We start from the raw sequence: 21,003 nt of genomic DNA on the forward strand, positions 1-21,003 counted from the left end.
TCTGCCAAGTTCCATGTATTGTGACAACTGGAGAGAGAAACTGTTGATAAGCTCTTGTCCTCTATCATTCCCAATATGTGTTTGGCAGATTAAGTTTCCTGACAAATAAAATGCAAGATTTATTTCTGTACAGCTGAATCAGAAAATGAGAAAAGTATAGCCAAAGTTATATCTATTTCTTCAAACTTCTATTTCAAAACATTATTTCAAAAATGGCACACACAATTGCACAATTCAGTGACTTTATGGAAAGCTATAGACAGTAAAAGGAAGAACTCTAACCTCCCAGAATGTGTAGGTTGAGAGGAGGTTGGGTGGGGGGGCGGGGGGGCGTTGGGCGTTGTTGGTGGTCAGGGTAGGGTGAAAATTTGTGATTTTTAGAACAGGACCACAACCCAGCTCCAACGTGTCCACTCCTGGTTTCAAGGGAGGCACTTTCGGATGCTGATGAAAAATCTGCATGCTAAAGTTGGGAATTTAATAATTGGATGCCTGGGAGTACTCTTGGCTCAGTTAACATCTTTAGTTCATGCAAATAAGTTATTTTCAAATTATTTTTAACTTGGCTCTAAAGTTAACCTGAGCAGCACGATGTCCTGGGGCTCAAGAAACTGACCAGGGAAATGGAGGCTAGTTTAACCAGCAGTTCAGGTGTGTATTTAAACTCATCATTGCTCACCTGAATAAAAACTTACTTATTGCAGCTGGTGTCTTTATTCCGTCTGGCAAATATATAGCAGAGCGTACTTGTGTGCATGCAGCTCTGTACAAGTTCTTGATTATTTCAACTTGACAAGATCAAGATGGGAAGCACCTTTGATGTGATTTTGATAGCACATCAGAAGAGGAAGACCAACAGCATTCATGGCTACAATGATGCACTGTGGTGGGATCAGCTCATGCACTGAAGAGGGATCGAGGTGGCAGAAGGCACTTCCCCCACACAGTTTGCAGACAGCTTCCTTGACCTCTGAGAGCAGTATTTCCGCGTTTTCACCATGTGGTGATTGACATCTGCAGCCTCTTACAGGAAGATCTGCTCCCTCTTGGACCTGGTGGCATGCATTCCAGTAACTGTGATAATCATAGACCCCCCCCCCCGGCACAAATCTTTTGCCTCTGGATCCTTCCTACTGGTGACATAATCAGGCTCTCTCAGCCCACTGCACATAAATGCAAAATGCATGTGCCAAATGGCTTGTGTGGAGGGTTAACAATTATGTAAATCTCTCCTGTGATGACAATAGCCATAATGAGCACGCAGGAGAATTTTTCTATGTGGTTAGAACCCCACAGGTGTGGCTGACAGTGAGGATATTAATTGACTGCAAAAGGGCAAAGATAGACTAGGAGAATGGGCAGACAAGAAGTAGATGGAATTTAGTGCAGAGAAGTGTGAGGTGATGCATTTTGGCACAGGGATAGAGAGACACAATATAAATTATTGGCACAGTTTTAAAGAGTGTCCAGGGATGGAGGGACATCGGGGTTCAGGTGCATAGATCTTTGAAGGTGGCAGGACGTATTGAGAGAGTAATTAGCAAAACATATGGGATGTTGAGCTTTGTAAACAGAGGTATTGATTACAAAAGCAGGGAAGTTATGCTGAACCAGTATAAAGCTCCAGAATATTGCATCCAGTTCTGGCCACCACACTTTAGGAAGGATGTGAGGGTCCTTGAGCAGTTCAGAAGATATTTACCAGGGTTAAGGAATTTAGCTACAAGGTTAGGATGGAGAAGCTGGGTTGTTCTTCTTGGAGCAAAGGATATTGAGGGGAGACTTTGGGTGTTCAAGATTATGACAGGTTTAGATAAAGTAGACAAAGAAAAACTGTTACCGTTAGATAATAGTACAAGGACTATGGGACACAGGTTTAAAGTTTTAGCCAAGAAATGCAGTGGGAGTGTGAGGAAGATTTTTTTTATGCAGCAAGTAGTAATGATCTGGAGCTCACTACCTATGAGGGTGATGGAGGCATAGACGATAAATGATTTGAACAGGAAAATTAGATGTGTATTTGAGGAAAATAAGCTTATGGGGTTATGGGGATAGAATGGGGGCGCCAGTCTCCCAAATGACAGAAGGTGAGTGGATGTGAAAATCACAAGCCTGCCCATCATTTTAAAATTGCTAGTTAACTATTGAGCTTGTTAACAACCCAATCGCCCGCAATTTTTTGTTGCCCACTGCATTTTTTTTGGACATCAGATGTGAAAACATTTGGGAGTGTTTTACGGCAGCTATGGCAAGACAGCACAAGAGCGGAAGAAAAGGCCTGCCACTGAGACCATGGCTGAATATAGTAGCAGATTCTGCTGGGGAAGGTGGCAGCATCTGTATACTTTATAACTTTTTAAAAATTTTGCACATTCAATAAAAAATAAAGCAAATTCTGTGATCACGGGGACTTTAAATTTGTAGCCCTGACCCACTTCCTGTTCGAGGTGTAACCCCTCTGCCAGATGACACCCCGGCCTAGACTCCTGATTGGGCGCGGAGCCCTCCCTTTCCACCTCTAATTGGCTGCCTTCCTGCTGGACGAACATTAATTGGCTATCCGACGCTTGACTCAACAAGCTGAGATGGCGGGGGTGGGGGTGAGCGGACCACTCAGTTTATGTTCCGCCCCCCCCTTACCCCACCTAAAAATGTAAAATCCAGCCCAAGGAGTTTTTACAAACCGCAAGATGTTCTTCAGCATTGTGAAGCTGCGACCATTGCTACAGGAAATTATTTCCCATTTTATCTTCTATGAACAGGAGGTAGAAACTCACGAACAGTGCTTCAAGGAAGAGGGTGGTGGTGAGAGCCGGAAATGTTCTTTTGGGCTCTGATAAAGAAAACAAAGGTTGTTTCTGAGTTAGGAACGTCAATTTGAGAGAGTTGAGAAGGTAGGAATGATGCTTCTTGGGAACAGAGTGCCAGGATCAATTCAGGAGTAGAAGGCAAGGTAAATGCACCGTGAAATGTATAAAGGAGAAGGAGATTCGAAGATTTCAAAGGGAGATGGTGGTCCGAATCTTCCAAGCAGCGGCAATGCTGGGCGCATTGCCACTGCGCGCAAAGTTTCTGCCAACAGGGCGCTTTTGTACATTCCTTCCAGGTTCTTCCAGTCCCAGCTGTCAAAGAAATGTTCAACTCGCTATTCTCTGGGGAACTCCGTTGGAGCGGAGTAGAGTTAGGGGAAGACAGGACAAGCCTCATTTTTATAGCATTAGCTGCTGTATTCTGTCTGGTCTTTGTGGGTTAGTGAATGGATGAGTGGATGGGTAGATGGTTGAATGGATAGGTGGGTGGGATGGTTAAGGTGGGTAGATGTGATGTGTGCATAGGTACTGAGTTAGGTTGATGAAATGGGTGACTAGGTAGATGAATTAGATGACTGGGTGGGTAGGTGGGTGAGTGGGTACCCACCAGTCAGTGGGTAGGTAGTCAGGTCAGGAGTGGGAAATCATGTCAGGGGTGGTTGGCGGTTGTGGGGGGGAGGGGGGGGGGGTTGGGTGTTTGTAGTCGGGAAGTCTGGTATTAGCCGGGTCTGGTCAATGGGGTAGTCACATTGGGTCTGGAGGTTGTATGGTTGGGTTCAGGGTATAGTCGGATGGCCCAGGGTGTAGTCGGGTTGGGGGAGTAATCGGGTAGTTAGGTCAAGTCTATGGGATAGTCAGGACAGGCCTGGGATGCAGTCGGGTGGTCCAGAGTATAGTCATAGGCCGGGGCGTAGTTGGATCCGATTGGGGAGGTGGGGTGGTATTAGTCGAGTGGTGGTGGGGCAGGGGCGTTCGTGGTTGGGTCTAGGGTTAGTCAAGTGATCTGGGTTTAGGTGGGGTCGGGATTATTAGGGTCGGTTGGTCAGTGGGGTGATTGGGGGGATCAGTTGTGGAGTTACCAAGGTGTTAGACCAGGTTTTAATCTGTCTATCATTTCCTGGGATCGATCAGATAAGTGTCATGGATCTCTCCCAAGTCTCAGACTTTAGCGTGTTTAGGTTCGCGTGTCAGGACTTCTACAGAGTCCTGACGCACATCTTCAGTCGTACGTTCAGTTTCTGACGATCTGGAGACCCGAGGGCTAGTGTCTGTGATTTTGCCTCCCCCAAACCCCAAACTCCACCCCCGATGGGATAGAAGTAATTCCTGATTCTGTCTGAGCTTTCAATTTCACTGGGTAGATGAGGTAAATACTACTATTATTATTGTAGCATAATTTGAAGTAATTCACTGGTTTGAAGATCTTCTCAATATATAGCTCTCTATGGGCTAGATTTCCGGTCCTCTGCCTAGTGTGTTTTTGTCAGGGGGAACACAAAATATGTTGGGTAGCCAGCCCACTACTTTCCCATTAACCCATGATCCTGTACCAAATATAAGGGGGGTGGTGTGAGTAAGGCACCCACTGGTCCGCCTGCTCTTGGGTCTATTGTGGTCTCTAAATGGTCAGTTATTGTCCATTCTTCAGGCCCTGAACTCACCTCCACTGCCATAAAATGTTGGGTGGTGGCAGGTGGGCAAGAGTGAGAAGGCCATTTTTTAAACAACTTTGTTGAAAAGGTGGGAAAGAAGGGGGTGCACATCATTTTGGGGGTTGCACATCAGGGGCATCCCTACCCCCAAGATGTCGCTCTTCCAAGATGTATCTCTTTCCACCACCACCACCCCCACCCCCACCCCCACCCCAACTCTTTGTTCCTTCTTGGCTGGCTTCCAAAACCTGTCATCCCCTCTTCACCCCGCACCCCAGGGTTCCCCAATCCTTCACCAAGCAAATCCCCAGACCTGCCTCTCTCCAGTGACCATGTCGTCTTCATCATGCGTCCTCCTTGCAGTGCCAGCACCACCCACTACTGAGTTCTGGCACTGCTGGGATTGCTAGAGCTCCAGCCAATCAGATTGGCCATCAGCTCTTGAGGGCAGGACTTCCTTCTAGTGAGGGGTGGATTTCTGACCCTCAGCTTGTTTAGGCCACCGGCAGCAGGTTATCATTGCGGGTCGGCCTTTTTTTAAAGCTAGTCAGTTCAGAACCCGACTTTCCATTCAGGAGATAGGGGAGCAATACACTCCCACCCCCACGCTCCGTCCCCAATAAAATCCAGCCCTATATCTCCAGAATAATGGGAAGAAACCAGACCAAATCTCAGGAGAAGAAGAAACATGATTTGCAGCACTTGTACTAACAATTTTACAGTTTGACCAGACAAGAAGATAACCTGCAGGACCTGGATGCTGATTGGGAGTATCCAAGACTAGAAACTTTAAATGCAAAACTATCTAAATGCAAAACAGTAACTAGCATTGTGATGGTAGCTACACGCCAATAGATCACTGATCACAATGTCCTCAATTGTGCCTACTCCTCACAACAAGAACATATGGAATCAGCCCGGAGAAATGTGAGGAAGAAAATCTGATTTACAAAGTCTGTAACAGTCAGTGGAATTTGGTGACAGCTTTTTATAGAAGAGGCAAGTCCATTTGCTTTCATAGTTTGGCTAAACAGGGCTTCATGTCAGAAATATGCAGTTGAAAATAACAGGTTCAAATTCACTGGTTCAACACCCACCTTGCAAAACTGACTCCTGTCATTGAAGCGAAAAGTGCAGCTCATTTGGCTTACAACCTATTTCCTCCCCTAAAGCACTTGACAGTCTCATACCAGCCAAGGCAGTTGAGAGAATACAGCAAGGTACTGTGCTAACAAACATTCGATCAATCTATGCAAAGAAATGCAATCTGCTAATGTGGTCACCTTCACGTTACATATGATGGTATCAAAAGAGCATTCAGCCCCCTCATCACCAACGTTTTTCCTCTGAAATCTGCAGTTGGGGAAGCACTCACTGACACAAACAGCAAATGGCCCACTGGATAGAGCACTACACTGAGCTATGTATAAGGAGGCGGTGGGGTAGTGGTATTGTCACTGGACTGGTAATCCAGAGACCCAGGATAATGCTCTGGGGACCTGTATTCGAATTCCACCATGGCAGATGGTGGAATTTGAATTCAATAAGAACCTGGAATTAAAAAGTCTAATAATGACCATGAAACCATTGTCGATTGTTGTAAAAACCTATCTGGTTCACTAATGCCCTTAGGGAAGGAAATCTGCTGTCCTTATCTGGTCTGGCCTACATGTGACTCCTGATCCACAATAATATAGTTGACTCTTAAATATCCTCTGAATAAGGCAATTAGGGATGGACAATAAATGCTGGCCCAGCCAGTGATGCCCACATCCCGTGAATAAAAAAAAATTGAGATGGATATCTCCCTGCCTATGCAGCTACCTATCATAGATGAGCTTGATGCAGAATCCTCATTACTTGAGTTTGAAAAGCTTCTGCATTGACTCCCTTGTAGCAAGGAGAGCAGTTGGAAAGAACAAAGCACAAGCTGAGCTACTCAAGTATAGAAAGCCCTACTTGCTACCATTACTTCCAATACCATCACCTCTTCTGCTGAAGAGAGGCCTTTGTGCCACAGGATATGCGTGATCACATTATACAAGAACAAAGGAGATCGAGGGGATCGCAACAACGACTTGGGCATCTTGCTCTTCACTGTCACTGGGAAGGCCTTTGCTGGAGTCATTTAAACGAGGCTCATCGACTAGCCAACAGAATATGCCCAGAGCCACAAAGTGGTTATGGTATACATGTTCTTATCCCTACGTCAGCTTCAAGAGAAATGCAGAGAACAGCAAACACCACTGTGAGCAGGCCTGGGTTTTAGATTTTATTTTAGTTTGCATGCTTAATTTGACCATTTTTAGAGGCTGTATTCTGCAAAAGGCTAACAAGATCAAGCCGTCATTCTGTACTAACGCCTTGTACAAAAGAAGCTTTTTTATGATTTGAATACTTGCGTCCAAACTATGCAACATTTTAGTACGCTAACCACCAGTATTGTAAAGTAGCAACCGACCAGCGACAGATGATTGTTAGAAGAAGAACCTCAATTATTTTGTAATTGAAAAGTAAGTAATTAATAACGTAGTTATTGAAAGTTGGATTATATTTATTTCCGTTTTTCTACTGACATTCCTCTCTGTATTTTAAACATGCTGCGAGTATGTCTGTGGGAAGCAACAGCATTATTCCGCCAAGTCATGTTCTTGACGAAACCTAGTACTGGCTGGAGCAAGGTCAGTGAGATTAACCAATCAGATTGAAGAATCCTCACTGAGTCACGCAGAGCCCAAACTGGGAATTATAAATTAGATTTAAATCTTGTACAGAGAGCAAAATAAAAATTGGGAGCAAAAGGTGGGATTGAGGAGGAGATTAAAAAGGCTGAAAAAGTAAAAACCAATGTTTGTAAAATCTCCAGAATTGGTTAAGTTCTGAAGGAATGAAACTCCTATAAAATTAAACTTTAAGGACCAAAGAGGTTACATGCCAATAATTATGACTTATTACAGCATTAAAAATTCACTTGCACCTGAATGTGCCAGCAATGATTTTTTTTCTGCTGTGTGTTGTTGCTAACAAATGGATAAGTACCACAGATTCATACCGTTTGATCTTAATGCCAAGTCTGTAGCCATGGTATTGTTATAATGCAGCTTGTGGAGGAGCAAGATAACTTCCAGATTTGCATGTTTAACTGCGCATTGGTCGAGTTTGAAAGCTGCTGTCCAATTTACCCCATAATATTGGTGAGCGCTGTTTGGTGAACATCATTAACCAGACAAGTTTTTGTTTTCATTAACCATGCCGGCATGCACATAATGTGGATAATTTCCCCTATTCACTAAGTGTAGTGAAATTGTTATAAGCTAATTTACAGTTTTTCTCTTTGTTTATTTTTGCTGCATGTCCTTGAATTTTTCTTTCAGAACTACTTTTTTTGGTGTTTTGATTATTCAGCTGAATAGAGAATCATCTTGAGGCACATCACTGTAACCTTTGCTAAAAATTAATTATAAATAGCCAACTGTTCTCCACATCTCTATAAAGAGTAAGCAAAAGGGACCAATGTGTATCAAAGTATACTTCATTGTAACAATAAACCACTTCAGATTTATCACCACTTGCAGCTTTTGATCAGATTTGTATTTTTGCTCTATCACTTTAGTGGATAGAATTTCCATTTTAGCCTTAGATGCTTGATGTATGCTGACAGATTCAAATTATATTTCTATATAGTTTTACTACATATATTTAAAAACAAAACACATTTTCACCTTGACCCCAGTCTGGAATTCCCTACGGAGTCCACTTCACTACCTGTGAGGAGTTCCCGACACAAGTCCAGCTCACAACAGTGGTGACTACAGGTAAATGGGTGGCTGCCTCCACTTACAATAATTGAAATGGCAAGATTGGCCTGTTCATTACAGATTCAGACCCACTCTTCCCCTCCCATCAGAGAATATAATATTTCAGATTTGTATGTCACACTTCACATTTATATTGCTACATGTGCAATTTAAAAAGATATTAAAAGAATTCTAATCAATAATTGAGCTGAGGATTTATGAGTAAGAATACAAAAGTTAGTCTTCATTCAATGTGGAGCAATCTCATCTCAGAGTCAGAAGGTTGAGGATTCAAGCCCCACTCCAGCATCTTGAGCCTATAATCCAGGCTGACACTCTGTGCAACACCCCCTCAGTACTGTGAAGTACCATCTTTCAGATGAGATGTTAAGCCAATCTTCTATGGTCATCTGCCCTCTAAGGTAGACATTAAAGATCCCATAGCCCTATTTGAAGAAGAGCTGGAATCCTGGTAATTACTGGTATCCTGACCAATGTTTATCCTTCATTCAACAACACTAAAACATTATCTGGTCATTATAACATTTCTGTTTGTGGATCATTGCTGTGCATTAATAGGTTGCTGCATTTTTGACTTTACAATAGTGGCTGCACTTTGAAGTATCATACAACTCGTTCTTAACCTATCCAATTGTAGCCAGAGCAACCAATGGAAATTCTTGGAAGTTACTACAAAGAAACAAGCTGTTTGGCCCAATTAGTCGGTGTAACAACATTAACTTGCGTTTATGTAATGCCTAAACTTCACTGGAGCATAATCAGATAAAACTTTAATACCAAGCCAAAGAGAGATATTAGGATATTTGACCAAATGGTAGGTTTAAGGAGTGGCAAAGGAGGACCGAGGTAAAAGATTTTAGGGAGGAAATTCCAGACCTTGGGTCCTAGTTAGCTGAAAGCACAGCGGTGGTGGGGCAAAGAAAGCCAGAGATACATAAAAGGCCAAGATTGGAGTTTTCAGAGGATTATATGACTGGAGAAGGTTACAGATATTGGGAAGGGACGAGGTTTTGAAGAAAATGGAACATAGGTTGAGATTTTTTTAATATTGGTCAGCAGTAAGTGAATGGGATTTTGTCTAAGTTAGGGTATGAGCAATGGAGTTAGTTGGGAGACAAACGATCTCACCAGATTACAGATGAGTTTTAGAGGACCTCAAGTTTATGGAGGGTGGCAGACTAAAAGGCCAGCAGAGCATTGGAATTGTCAAGTCTGGAGGTAACCAAAGTATAGCTAAGAGTTTCAGCAGCAAATGGACTGAGGTGGGAGGGGTTGGGTTGGGGGGGAGGGGGCAGGAGGGTTGGTGGAAGAAGGCAGATAGAAGTAGGCAGATAGATAGAAGTAGGCAGTATTTGTGACAGAGGGATACATGATCAGAAGCTCAATTCCCGGTCAAATAGGATGGTGAGGTTGTAGACATTCTGGTTCAGCCTGAGTCAGTGATCAGGAATAGGGATGGAATTGGTGGCTAGGGAATGGAGTTTGTGGCAGGGGCTGAAGCTTTGATCTTCATAACAGTTAATTGGAGGAAGTTTCTCCTTATCTAGTACTGGATGTTGGATAAAGGGATAAAGCAGTGTGACATTAAAGAGGCATTGGAAGGGGTCAAAGCAGCAAACACATTTATCCAATCACATTTATCCATCAAGTTCCCACATTCCTAGAATTACTTTTCCTTCCTATCTGATCCAATTTTGAATTGAAAGAATATACTTAAAAATAATTTAATGTCTCTTGATGTAAAGGAAATCTGTACCTGCCATACATGTACACCAAGGCTATGAAATGGTTTATAATATCAGTCTGAGTGTTCGCCTTCCAGTTGTGATCCTTACTAGGACACAGACAATCACACCCTACTATAACAAAAACAGAATTACCTGGAAAAACTCAGGTCTGGCAGCATCGGCGGAGAAGAAATCAGTTAACGTTTCGAGCCTTCATGGCCCTTCGGCAGAACTGAAGCATAGTTAGAAGAAGGGAGAAATATAAATTGGTTTAAGGTGGGTGGGGGGGGGTGGTGGGGGGCGGCTGGTGGGGGGAGAGAGAGACATCGAGGGTGTGGTGATTGTGGAGATGAGCAGATAATCAAAAGATGTCACAGACAAAAGGGTCAAAGAGGTGTTTTGTCTGAGAAGAGTGCTAATTAAGAATGGAAGACAGGATATTCAAAGTACAGCTCTAGTGGGGGTGGGGTGGAAAGGCTAACAAGGTTTTAGTTTTAGATTTAAAAATAATGGAAATAGGTGGGGAAAGAAGAATCTATATAAATATTGAAAAAAAAAAGTGGGGGGTGGGGGGGAAGAAACGGGGTGAGGATGGGGGGAGGGGGAGTTTAAGATCTAAAGTTGTTGAATTCAATATTCAGCCCGGAAGGCTGTAAAGTGCCTAGTCGGAAGATGAGGTGCTGTTCCTCCAGTTTGCGTTGGGCTTCACTGGAACAATGCAGCAAGCCAAGGACAGACATGTGGGCAAGAGAACAGGGTGGAGTGTTAAAATGGCAAGCGACAGGGAGGTTTGGGTCTTTCTTGCGGACAGACCGCAGGTGTTCCACAAAACGGTCGCCCAGTTTGCGTTTGGTCTCTCCAATGTAGAGGAGACCGCATTGGGAGCAACGAATGTAGTAGACTAAGTTAGGGGAAATGCAAGTGAAATGCTGCTTCACTTGAAAGGAGTGTTTGGGCCCTTGGACGGTGAGGAGAGAGGAAGTGAAGGGGCAGGTGTTGCATCTTCTGCATGGGCATGGGGAGGTGCCATAAGTGGGGGTTGAGGAGTAGGGGGTGATGGAGGAGTGGACCAGGGTGTCCCGGAGGGAACGATCCCTACGGAATGCCGTCAGGGGGGGTGAAGGGAAGATGTGTTTGGTGGTGGCATCATGCTGGAGTTGGCGGAAATGGCGGAGGATGATCCTTTGAATGCGGAGGCTGGTGGGGTGATAAGTGAGGACAAGGGGGACCCTATCATGTTTCTGGGAAGGAGGAGAAGGCGTGAGGGAGGATGCGCGGGATATGGGCCGGACACGGTTGAGGGCCCTGTCAACGACCGTGGATGGAAAACCTCGGTTAAGGAAGAAGGAGGACATGTCAGAGGAGCTGTTTTTGAAGGTAGTGTCATCAGAACAGATGCGACGGAGGCGAAGGAACTGAGAGAATGGGATGGAGTCTTTACAAGAAGCGGGGTGTGAGGAGCTGTAGTCGAGGTAGCTGTGGGAGTCGGTAGGCTTGTAATGGATATTGGTGGACAGTCTATCATCAGAAATTGAGACAGAGAGGTCAAGGAAGGGAAGAGAGGTGTCAGAGATGGACCATGTGAAGATGATGGAGGGGTGGAGATTGGAAGCAAAATTAATAAATTTTTCCAGGTCCCGACGAGAGCATGAAGCAGCACTGAAGTAATCATCGATGTACCGGAGAAAGAGTTGTGGGAGGGGGCCGGAGTAGGACTGGAACAAGGAATGTTCCACATACCCCATAAAGAGACAGGCATAGCTAGGGCCCATGCGGGTACCCATAGCCACACCTTTTATTTGGAGGAAGTGAGAGGAGTTAAAGGAGAAATTGTTCAGTGTGAGAACAAGTTCAGCCAGACGGAGGAGAGTAGTGGTGGATGGGGATTGTTGGGGCCTCTGTTCAAGGAAGAAGCTAAGGGCCCTCAGACCATCCTGGTGGGGGATGGAGGTGTAGAGGGATTGGACATCCATGGTGAAGAGGAAGCGGTTGGGGCCAGGGAACTGGAAATTGTTGATGTGACGTAAGGTGTCAGAGGAATCACGGATGTAGGTGGGAAGGGACTGGACAAGGGGAGAGAGAAGGGAGTCAAGATAACGAGAAATGAGTTCCGTGGGGCAGGAACAGGCTGACACGATCGGTCTGCCAGGACAGTTCTGTTTGTGGATTTTGGGTAGGAGGTAGAAGCGGGCCGTCCGAGGTTGGGCGACTATCAAGTTGGAAGCTGTGGGAGGAAGATCTCCAGAGGAGATGAGGTCAGTGACAGTCCTGGAAACAATGGCTTGATGTTCTGTGGTGGGGTCATGGTCCAGGGAGAGGTAGGAGGAAATGTCTGTGAGTTGATGCTCAGCCTCCGCGAGGTAGAGGTCAATGCGCCAGACAACAACAGTACCACCCTTGTCAGCGGGTTTGATGACAATGTTGGGGTTGGACCTGAGAGAACGGAGTGCAGTGAGTTCAGAGAGAGACAGATTAGAATGGGTGAGAGGAGCAGAGAAATTGAGACGGCTAATGTCACGCCGACAGTTCTCAATGAAAAGATCAAGAGAAGGTAAGAATCCAGAGGGAGGGGTCCAAGTGGAGGGAGAATATTGGAGGTGGGTAAAAGGATCCGTTGAATGGGGAGAGGACTCCTGCCCAAAGAAGTGAGCACGGAGACGAAGACGGCGGAAGAAGAGTTCAGCATCATGCCGAGCCCGAAATTCATTGAGATGAGGGCGTAAGGGTATGAAACTAAGTCCTTTGCTGAGCACTGAACGTTCAGCATCGGAGAGGGGAAGGTCAGGGGGTATAGTGAATACGCGGCTGGGGCTGGGATTGGAAGATGGGGTGAGGACGGAGGGACAAGCAGGGGTGGAGGGTCCCAGATGGGTGTTGGAGTCGATGAGTTGTTGGAGCTTGCGTTCCTTAGCACTTGAGAGAAAGAGAAAAAGTTCCTTGTTGAGGCGACGGATGAGGCGAAGAATAAAATAAAACTGGGGGCACGCGCAGCTTTGAAAAAGGGTGCGGCGGTGCTGCTGGAGGGAGAGGTCGAGTGTGTTCATATGGCGGCGCATGGCACTGAGTGTGGATCTCAGAATGCGACGGGAACAGCAGTCCGAGAAACGTTTTATGTCCCGGAGATACCTGTAATCCTGGGTGGGTTCGAAACAAGAGAGATGGAATTTCAGTTGAAATCCACGTGGGGTGAGTCGGAGATGGAGACAGTCACTGAGAAAGGAGATATGGCTGTGAAAGCGGGTTTTAGTAAACACCTTGTCAAACACCAGGAGAGAAATGGAAAGCAATGAAGGTGAGCAGGGCAGAAGAGACAGTCGGAAATCCTATCGGAGGACAGAACCGTACTTCTTCAAAGAGGGCATTTCTTGAAGAGGGGTGGCAGTCAATTAAACACAAAGATAAAAACAAAAAGCTAAAAGCTACTGCGGATGCTGGAAATCCAAAACAAAAACAGAATTACCTGGAAAAACTCAGCAGGTCTGGCAGCATCGGCGGAGAAGAAATCAGTTAACGTTTCGAGCCTTCATGGCCCTTCGGCAGAACTGAAGCATAGTTAGAAGAAGGGAGAAATATAAATTGGTTTAAGGTGGGTGGGGGGGGGGCGCTGGTGGGGGGAGAGAGAGACATTGAGGGTGTGGTGATTGTGGAGATGAGCAGATAATCAAAAGATGTCACAGACAAAAGGGTCAAAGAGGTGTTTTGTCTGAGAAGAGTACTAATTAAGAATGGAAGACAGGATATTCAAAGTACAGCTCTAGTGGGGGTGGGGTGGAAAGGCTAACAAGGTTTTAGTTTTAGATTTAAAAATAATGGAAATAGGTAGGGAAAGAAGAATCTATATAAATATTGAAAAAAAAAAAGCGGGGGGGGGTGGGGGAAGAAACGGGGTGAGGATGGGGGGAGGGGGAGTTTAAGATCTAAAGTTGTTGAATTCAATATTCAGCCCGGAAGGCTGTAAAGTGCCTAGTCGGAAGATGAGGTGCTGTTCCTCCAGTTTGCGTTGGGCTTCACTGGAACAATGCAGCAAGCCAAGGACAGACATGTGGGCAAGAGAACAGGGTGGAGTGTTAAAATGGCAAGCGACAGGGAGGTTTGGGTCTTTCTTGCGGACAGACCGCAGGTGTTCCACAAAACGGTCGCCCAGTTTGCGTTTGGTCTCTCCAATGTAGAGGAGACCGCATTGGGAGCAACGAATGCAGTAGACTAAGTTAGGGGAAATGCAAGTGAAATGCTGCTTCACTTGAAAGGAGTGTTTGGGCCCTTGGACGGTGAGGAGAGAGGAAGTGAAGGGGCAGGTGTTGCATCTTCTGCGTGGGCATGGGGAGGTGCCATAAGTAGGGGTTACTATGATGTCTTTTAATCAGCACTTCTTTATTTAATTTCAACAAATGTTTTTTTTATCAAAGCTTATTTACTTCGTTAGCATCATAATGGTTTTTTAATCAGCATTTACAATCGCCCCTTTCGACCTGGAATAATATCTTTAGTTCGTAAACCTCCCACCAAGTGCTGCTGACTAAATTCCTGGATTAGAATGCAGGTTCCCTTTGGTAGTCTGGCTGATAGCTACATTGGGGTCCCCCTTAATGGTCAGGATGCAAACCCTTTAAATACTGCCTCCTTCCACCTTCATAACATTGCCTGTTTCTGCCCCACCTCAGCCCATCTGGTATTGAAACTTCATCTCTATCTCTGTCACCTGCAGACTCAACCATTGCAATGCTCTCCTAGCTGGTCTTCCAGCGTCCATCTTCTATAAACTTTATTTTCTCTAAAACCTTGCTTTCCATGTCCTGACCTGCAGCAAGTCCTGTTTATCCTTCACATTTGCTTACTGACCTATACTGACTCCTGGTCCCCCAAGTCAGTCCAATTTAAAATATTCATCCTTGTGCTTAAATCCCTTCATGGCTTGTTGTGGAGCACCTAAAGACAGGTGACACAGAGTCAGCTGTAGGTGAATCAAGCAGCAGTTTATTCAATACTAGTATGCATATGCGGGACAGCATTCTCAGATTGCTCCAAGAGGCTACTCAAAATTACACAGTTTCTTCCATATATTTACACCATTCTCGTGACCATTCTAGTGATTCGTTTTACTGCCAAAGTATACCACTTCATGTCCTCACCCTGCCCTGTCTCTGTAACCTCATGCAGCCCTAGAACCCTCTGAGACCTGTGTTTCATTAGTTCTGGCCTGCCTCTTGCCATCCCCCACTCCCTTAACCTCACAATTTTCAGACATACCTTCAGCTGCCTATGGAAAGGAAGAAATAATTTGCAGTTATGTAGCACCATTTGCAACCTCAGGATGTCCTAAACTGCTTTGCAGCCAAGTAATTACTTTTGAAGTGTAGTCAATGCTCCAGAAACAGCAATGAAATAAATGATAAAAGCATGATAAATGAAAATAAATGACCCAATTATCCATTTGAAACTTAAGTTGAGGAATAAATGGTGGCCAGCACCCTGGGAGACTTCCGCTGCTCTTCCTCCAATAGCGTCGTAGAATATTTTATGTTTGCCTGAGGAGATTTATCATGTCATCAAAAGGACAGCATCCTTGACGATGTAATGCTTCCTCTGTACTGTACTGAAGTGTTAGCCTAGATTATGTGCTGAAGTCTGTGAAGTAAGCCTTGAATCCACAACCTTCTGGCTCAGAGGCAAGAGTGCTACCACTGAGTCAAGACTGACACCTGTAATCCCTGACTCCGACAGCACTCCTGATCCAAACATAAATTTAGGACATTTCCTAAGAAGATACAATTTTATGGAATGTTGCATAAATAGTAAATCCTACCAGGTACTGGATAACTGAAAACATTTTTTCTTGATGAATCAAGAACTTAGATTATGTGAAAAGCATCAATTAATGTTTAATTTCATTTTAGCTGGTTAATGCAAAGTTTGTCCCAACTCCTCCACATATTCTTGGGTGTAGTCAAGTTTGGATAATCCACAGTATCTAAAAACATCACAGTGGCTAAGAAAACATCCGATTGTAATCTATTTGAAATCTAAGCTAGTTTGTTTATTTTTTTAAATGTTACATTTTGTATTGTATAATCACCTTATTTTATCAGAATATATTAGTGGTATGTCACTCAACATGATTGGATTAAAACTGGAGTTGAGACTGTTGTGTTTAAAATATTAGATTTTCGATGGTGTACAGTTTTGTTTCAGATATAGCAAAAGGAATTTGAATGAAAGGTGCAGCTTGACTCATTACTAGTAATACAAATGTACTATATGACAGCCTATGAATCAGTGAGCCACACTATTAGCATAACCTTAAGATGTCAAGGTAATAAATGATAAATTAGGCACCTTAGTGTGTGAGCTGTCACCCACAGAGGCACTTTTATCAGATAATTATTCCTGGAATCTGACAATGAATGCCCTTCACCATTTGTTCACAGCTTGGAAACAAATGCTGTAGCTGATTTAGTTTTCAGCCAGTTGATGCAAGCTTTTTTTTTGTAGATATTGTTGTCCAATGAGTCCTATTTTGATCTTGTTCATAAATGCTAGATGCTTAGTTCATGAGTCCGATTCCTGTGATGAGCGGATTGTTATATTAGAAGAAATTGAATAAATGAAACCTATATTCCTGAATATTTAGTAGAATGAGATGTGATCTAATTGAATCATGTATAATTCTTAAAGGGAATGACAGGGACAGATACTGGGAGGATATTTCCCTTGGCTATGGAGTTGAGGATTAGGGGCCAGTCTCAGAATAAGGGGTTGGCCATTTAGGACTGAGATGAGGGGAAATTTCTTGCCTCAATCTTTGGAATTCTCGAGTTCAGAGCAGTGTTCTGGCTGGTAAGTAAGGTAGCAGTACAAATGCTGAAATTGATGCTTTATTACTGGGCATGCATAAAATGAGAGAAGAATTGTTGGCATAAAGAGTACATTGGTTGATTAACAGAAAATATCCCCTGTACATGTAAAATGGCTCTTGTAATTGACAATGGTGCTTGTGTTGTTCAACCTCCACGTAACTGGGAGCAACAGTAGGTCATACAGCCCTTGAAGCCTGCTCTCCTATTCAATAAGATCATGAGTGATCTTCTACCTCACCCCGACTTACGTACTATCCCCATATCCCTTAATTCCCCTAGTGCCCAAAAATCTATCAATCGCTATCATTAATGTGCTGAACTAAGTGTCCACAGCTGTCTGAGGCAGTGAATGCCAAAGATTAAGGACCCTCTTAGAAAAGAAATTCCTTCTCATCTCTGACTTAAATGGGAAATCCCTTTTTTTGAAGCAGTGCCTCCCAGTTCTAGATTCTCCTATAAGGGAAAACATCATCTCAGCATCTACCCTGTCAAGTCCCCTCAGAATCCTACGTGTTTCAATAAGGTTATTTCTCATTCTCTAAACTCCAATGAGTACAGGCCTAACTAGCTCATCCTTTCCTCATCCCTTCATCCAGGAATCAACCTAGTGGGCAGAATCATCCCAGATTTGCACTTAAGTGCGGTAGCAGGTGGGTAAAACGACGTTTTACCCGTTAGCCACGGTGGCGGGTTTTCACGCCATATCGTCCCAAAATCCTGCCGCATTACTTATGCATTCCTGGGAAACACGTCGTTTCCATGGCAGGCGGGGTCGCATTCACCCCCCCATGCCATCGCCTCACCGCTACAGTACACTGGGCGCCATATTTAAAGTCCAGCCATGCGCACTCATCTCAGTGCTTCCAGCCCACGACTGCTGCAGGGAAGGTGACCACGAAAGGCAAAAAGACTGCAGCCCCCACGTTTAGTACCTTTTTGATGCGTCACCAGAACATCTTTTGGATGCCATGGAGGCCTGCCACAATGTCCTCCGCCCCCGCTGTGGCTGCAGAATGGGCATGCCAATGCACTTGGTACTCAGGCTATGGCCCATGGAAGAACAAACTTAGCTTTTGGCTGAGATGCAAATCTGGATCTGGATACTGGAATTTTTTAAAGGATCTGTTAACATTGGGAGATAGGGCAAATTGACCTTTGCTGGAATGTTTTGGGTTATTTTATTTAGAATGTTGTTGTCTCAGCTGCTGTGGTGCAATTTGTCACAGTTGTCAAAATGTGAGCACAGTTTTCAGAGCAGGCTGTTGGATATGGATTGACCTGAAGCTTCCTCTGAGATGGAAGCTCTTAATAAAAAGATTTATTTTTTCAGCTTTGGAGTTACATAGCATCAAACAAACAGGGCTAGGCCTCAAGGAAGAGCTGTGTAATTGTAATAACATTGAGTTAACACTATGGTGGAGGTGTGCACTCTATTGAGTGCCCCCTTCACTTGTACTCGCTATACCTGCGAGCTAACATTTTGTGGTTTATGTACTAGGACATCCAGAATCCTCCACACTGCAACATTCTGTAGTCTCTTTCCATTTAAATAATATGCTGTTTTCCTATTCCCACCAAAGGGTTCAGCCCATCGTTTTCCCACATTTTGGGCCTTCTGCCCAATTTTTATCCACTTACTTAATCTATGTAAATTCCTTTTTAAATTCTTTGGGCCGGATATTTGCAATTAGCTCAGGTTGGGAGATTTCCAAACTTGCCAGGCTTGCCTCGGTACCCCAAATCGTGCGAGTTCTGCTCTGGGGGAAGGGGTGGGGGTGGGTGTGGGATGGAATTGGGCCCACTGACCTTGGAAATAGAGCATAGACAGCCACAGGGATGAGCAAGTGCTGACGTGGGCTGGTCTGAAGGCCCACCTCGGTTCACTGGAACATCATCCCAGTTGTTTCAGAACCTGTAGCCCTGTAGCCCTCACCACTCTCACGTCCTCACTCCCCATCCACTCCCCATGGCCTTTCATATACCCTTCATGCCAACTCAAGCCCACTACCCAACCATGGCCCTCATTACTCCATGCCAACTCACCTCACCTATCCCCATGACCCATCATACTCTCTGTGGCAACTCATTGGCAACTCAGGCCCCCAGCCCAGCATGGCCCTTCAGACCCTCCATTGCACCTCCATAGCCACTCACCCAGTGTACACCTTGGGCAAGCCTCTGGTGCCATGTCAAGATGAAAAAATTAAACTTCTAACAATCTAAATAGCTCTCACTTCTGTGCACTTGACAGTGAAAAAAACTCCCATTCATAAAATCTACTTATAGCTTTTAAATCTTCTCAAGTTGTTAATCTCTTATGAAAACAAACACATTTTTATTTGGGCACCACATCAAAGACAGCTAATCCTTTAGTTGCCTCTTTAAACTGTCAATCAAACTGTGAACTCAACACCTGCTGAGATAATTGTAGCTTTTGAAACTCAGCAAAGCATTCGCGGTGACAGAATAATAACCTTTGGGGAATTGTCAACAAAGAACTCAATTGAAACTGCATGACCAGATGCTAAATTTTTCTAACCTGTAGCAGGTTACCTGTCAGTCAAAGCAGTCCAGCATTTTTTTAACTTTGTGATAGCTGCAGCCTGTTTATTTTAAGTTTAGTGAGCAGGGGATTGAAAACACTTCAGATCATGACAGTTATAGAGACTTTATCTGGCCTTCAAAGTTGTTTATGTCTACTCCATCAATTTGTGACTCCCATGCTGCAGGCTAAGGCTGTTGCAACAGCCAAAATGGGATCTGTCTGAACTCAGCACTGAATTTAAATGGCTTTTCTATGAGTTAGCCAATTCTCTGTCCATGCTAATATATTACCAGCAACACCATGAACCCTTATCTTCTCTAGTAACCTTTTATGTGGCACCTTATTGAATGCCTTTTGGAAATCCAAATACACTGCATCTACTTTACCCACCCTGCTTGTTATATCCTCAAAGAATTCTTAATAAATTTGTCAAACACGATTTCCCTTTCATAAATCCATGTTGACTCTACTTGGTTGTATTATGATTTTCAAAATGCCCTGCAGCTACTTCCTCAATAATTGACTCCAGAATTTTCCCAATGACAGATGTTAGGCTAACTGACCTATAGTTCGCTACTTTTTGTCTCCCTCCTTTCTTGGAACAGAGGTATTAAATTTGTGGTTTTGCAATCTGCTGGGGCCATTCCAGAATCTAGGGAATTTAGGAAGATTCCAACCAATGTATCTACTATCACTGCAGCCACTTCTTTTGAGACTCCAGGATGCAGGCCAAGTCCTGGAGACTTGTCGGTCCTTAGTCCCATTAGTTTACATAGTACTTTTTCTCTAGTCATAGAGATCGTTTTAGGTTCTTCCCTCTCTTTGCCCCCTCATTATTCTCGACTATTCTTGGGATGCCTTTTGTGTCTTCTACCGTGAAGGCAAATGCAAAATACTTTTTCAAATCTCTGATACTTCCTTGTTTCCCATTATTCATTCCCCATACTTATTTTCTAAAGGACCAATGCTTACTTTAGCCAATCTCCTTTTTATATACATGCAGAAGTTCTTACTGTCTGTGCTTATATTTCTTGCTAGTTTAATCCCTTTATTCTCCCTTTATTATTTGTGGTCATCCTTTGCTAGTGTTTAAAATGTTCCCAATCTTCTGGCCTACCACTGATCTTTGCAGCAGTGTACACCATTTCTTTAAATTTGAAAGCATCTTTAACTTCTTTAGTTTGCCACAAATGGTGCATCCTTCTCATAGTGTTTCTTTTTCAATAGAATACATCTTTATTGAGAGTTATGAAATATCTCCTTAAATGTCTGACTGCTTATCCACCATCTTACTTTTTAACTTATTTACCCATTACACTATAGCCAACTCTGTCTTCAGATTGCCTTTATTTAAGTTTAAGACACTAGTTTCAGACCCAGGTTTCTCACCTTCAACTCTTAAATCTGATTGTACTTCCTTCAGATTGGAAGGGCTGCGATGGAGTTGGCGGGGTACATACAGAGTAGCTTGTTGGATCTGGAGGAACTGTGCTCCTCCTAGCTCTCAAGCTGGAAAGACACTTGCTTCATGGATTCAGCTTCTCTTGCCTCCTTTAAGCTGCCAATTTTCCTGAGGCCTCAGAAAGCTGGCCACCTG

At 44.1% G+C, this 21,003-nt stretch overlaps 1 protein-coding gene across 1 annotated transcript in view; it reads left to right on the plus strand.

The window, feature by feature from the left end:
• The window catches only part of LOC144678812 (putative acyl-CoA dehydrogenase 6), a 98,700-nt gene that overhangs the window by 49,537 nt on the left and 28,160 nt on the right, over positions 1-21,003 (plus strand). The window lies entirely within an intron of this gene.

This window comes from Cetorhinus maximus, chromosome 3 (genome assembly GCF_964194155.1).
Source record: "Cetorhinus maximus chromosome 3, sCetMax3.hap1.1, whole genome shotgun sequence".
Lineage (NCBI taxonomy): Eukaryota > Metazoa > Chordata > Chondrichthyes > Lamniformes > Cetorhinidae > Cetorhinus > Cetorhinus maximus.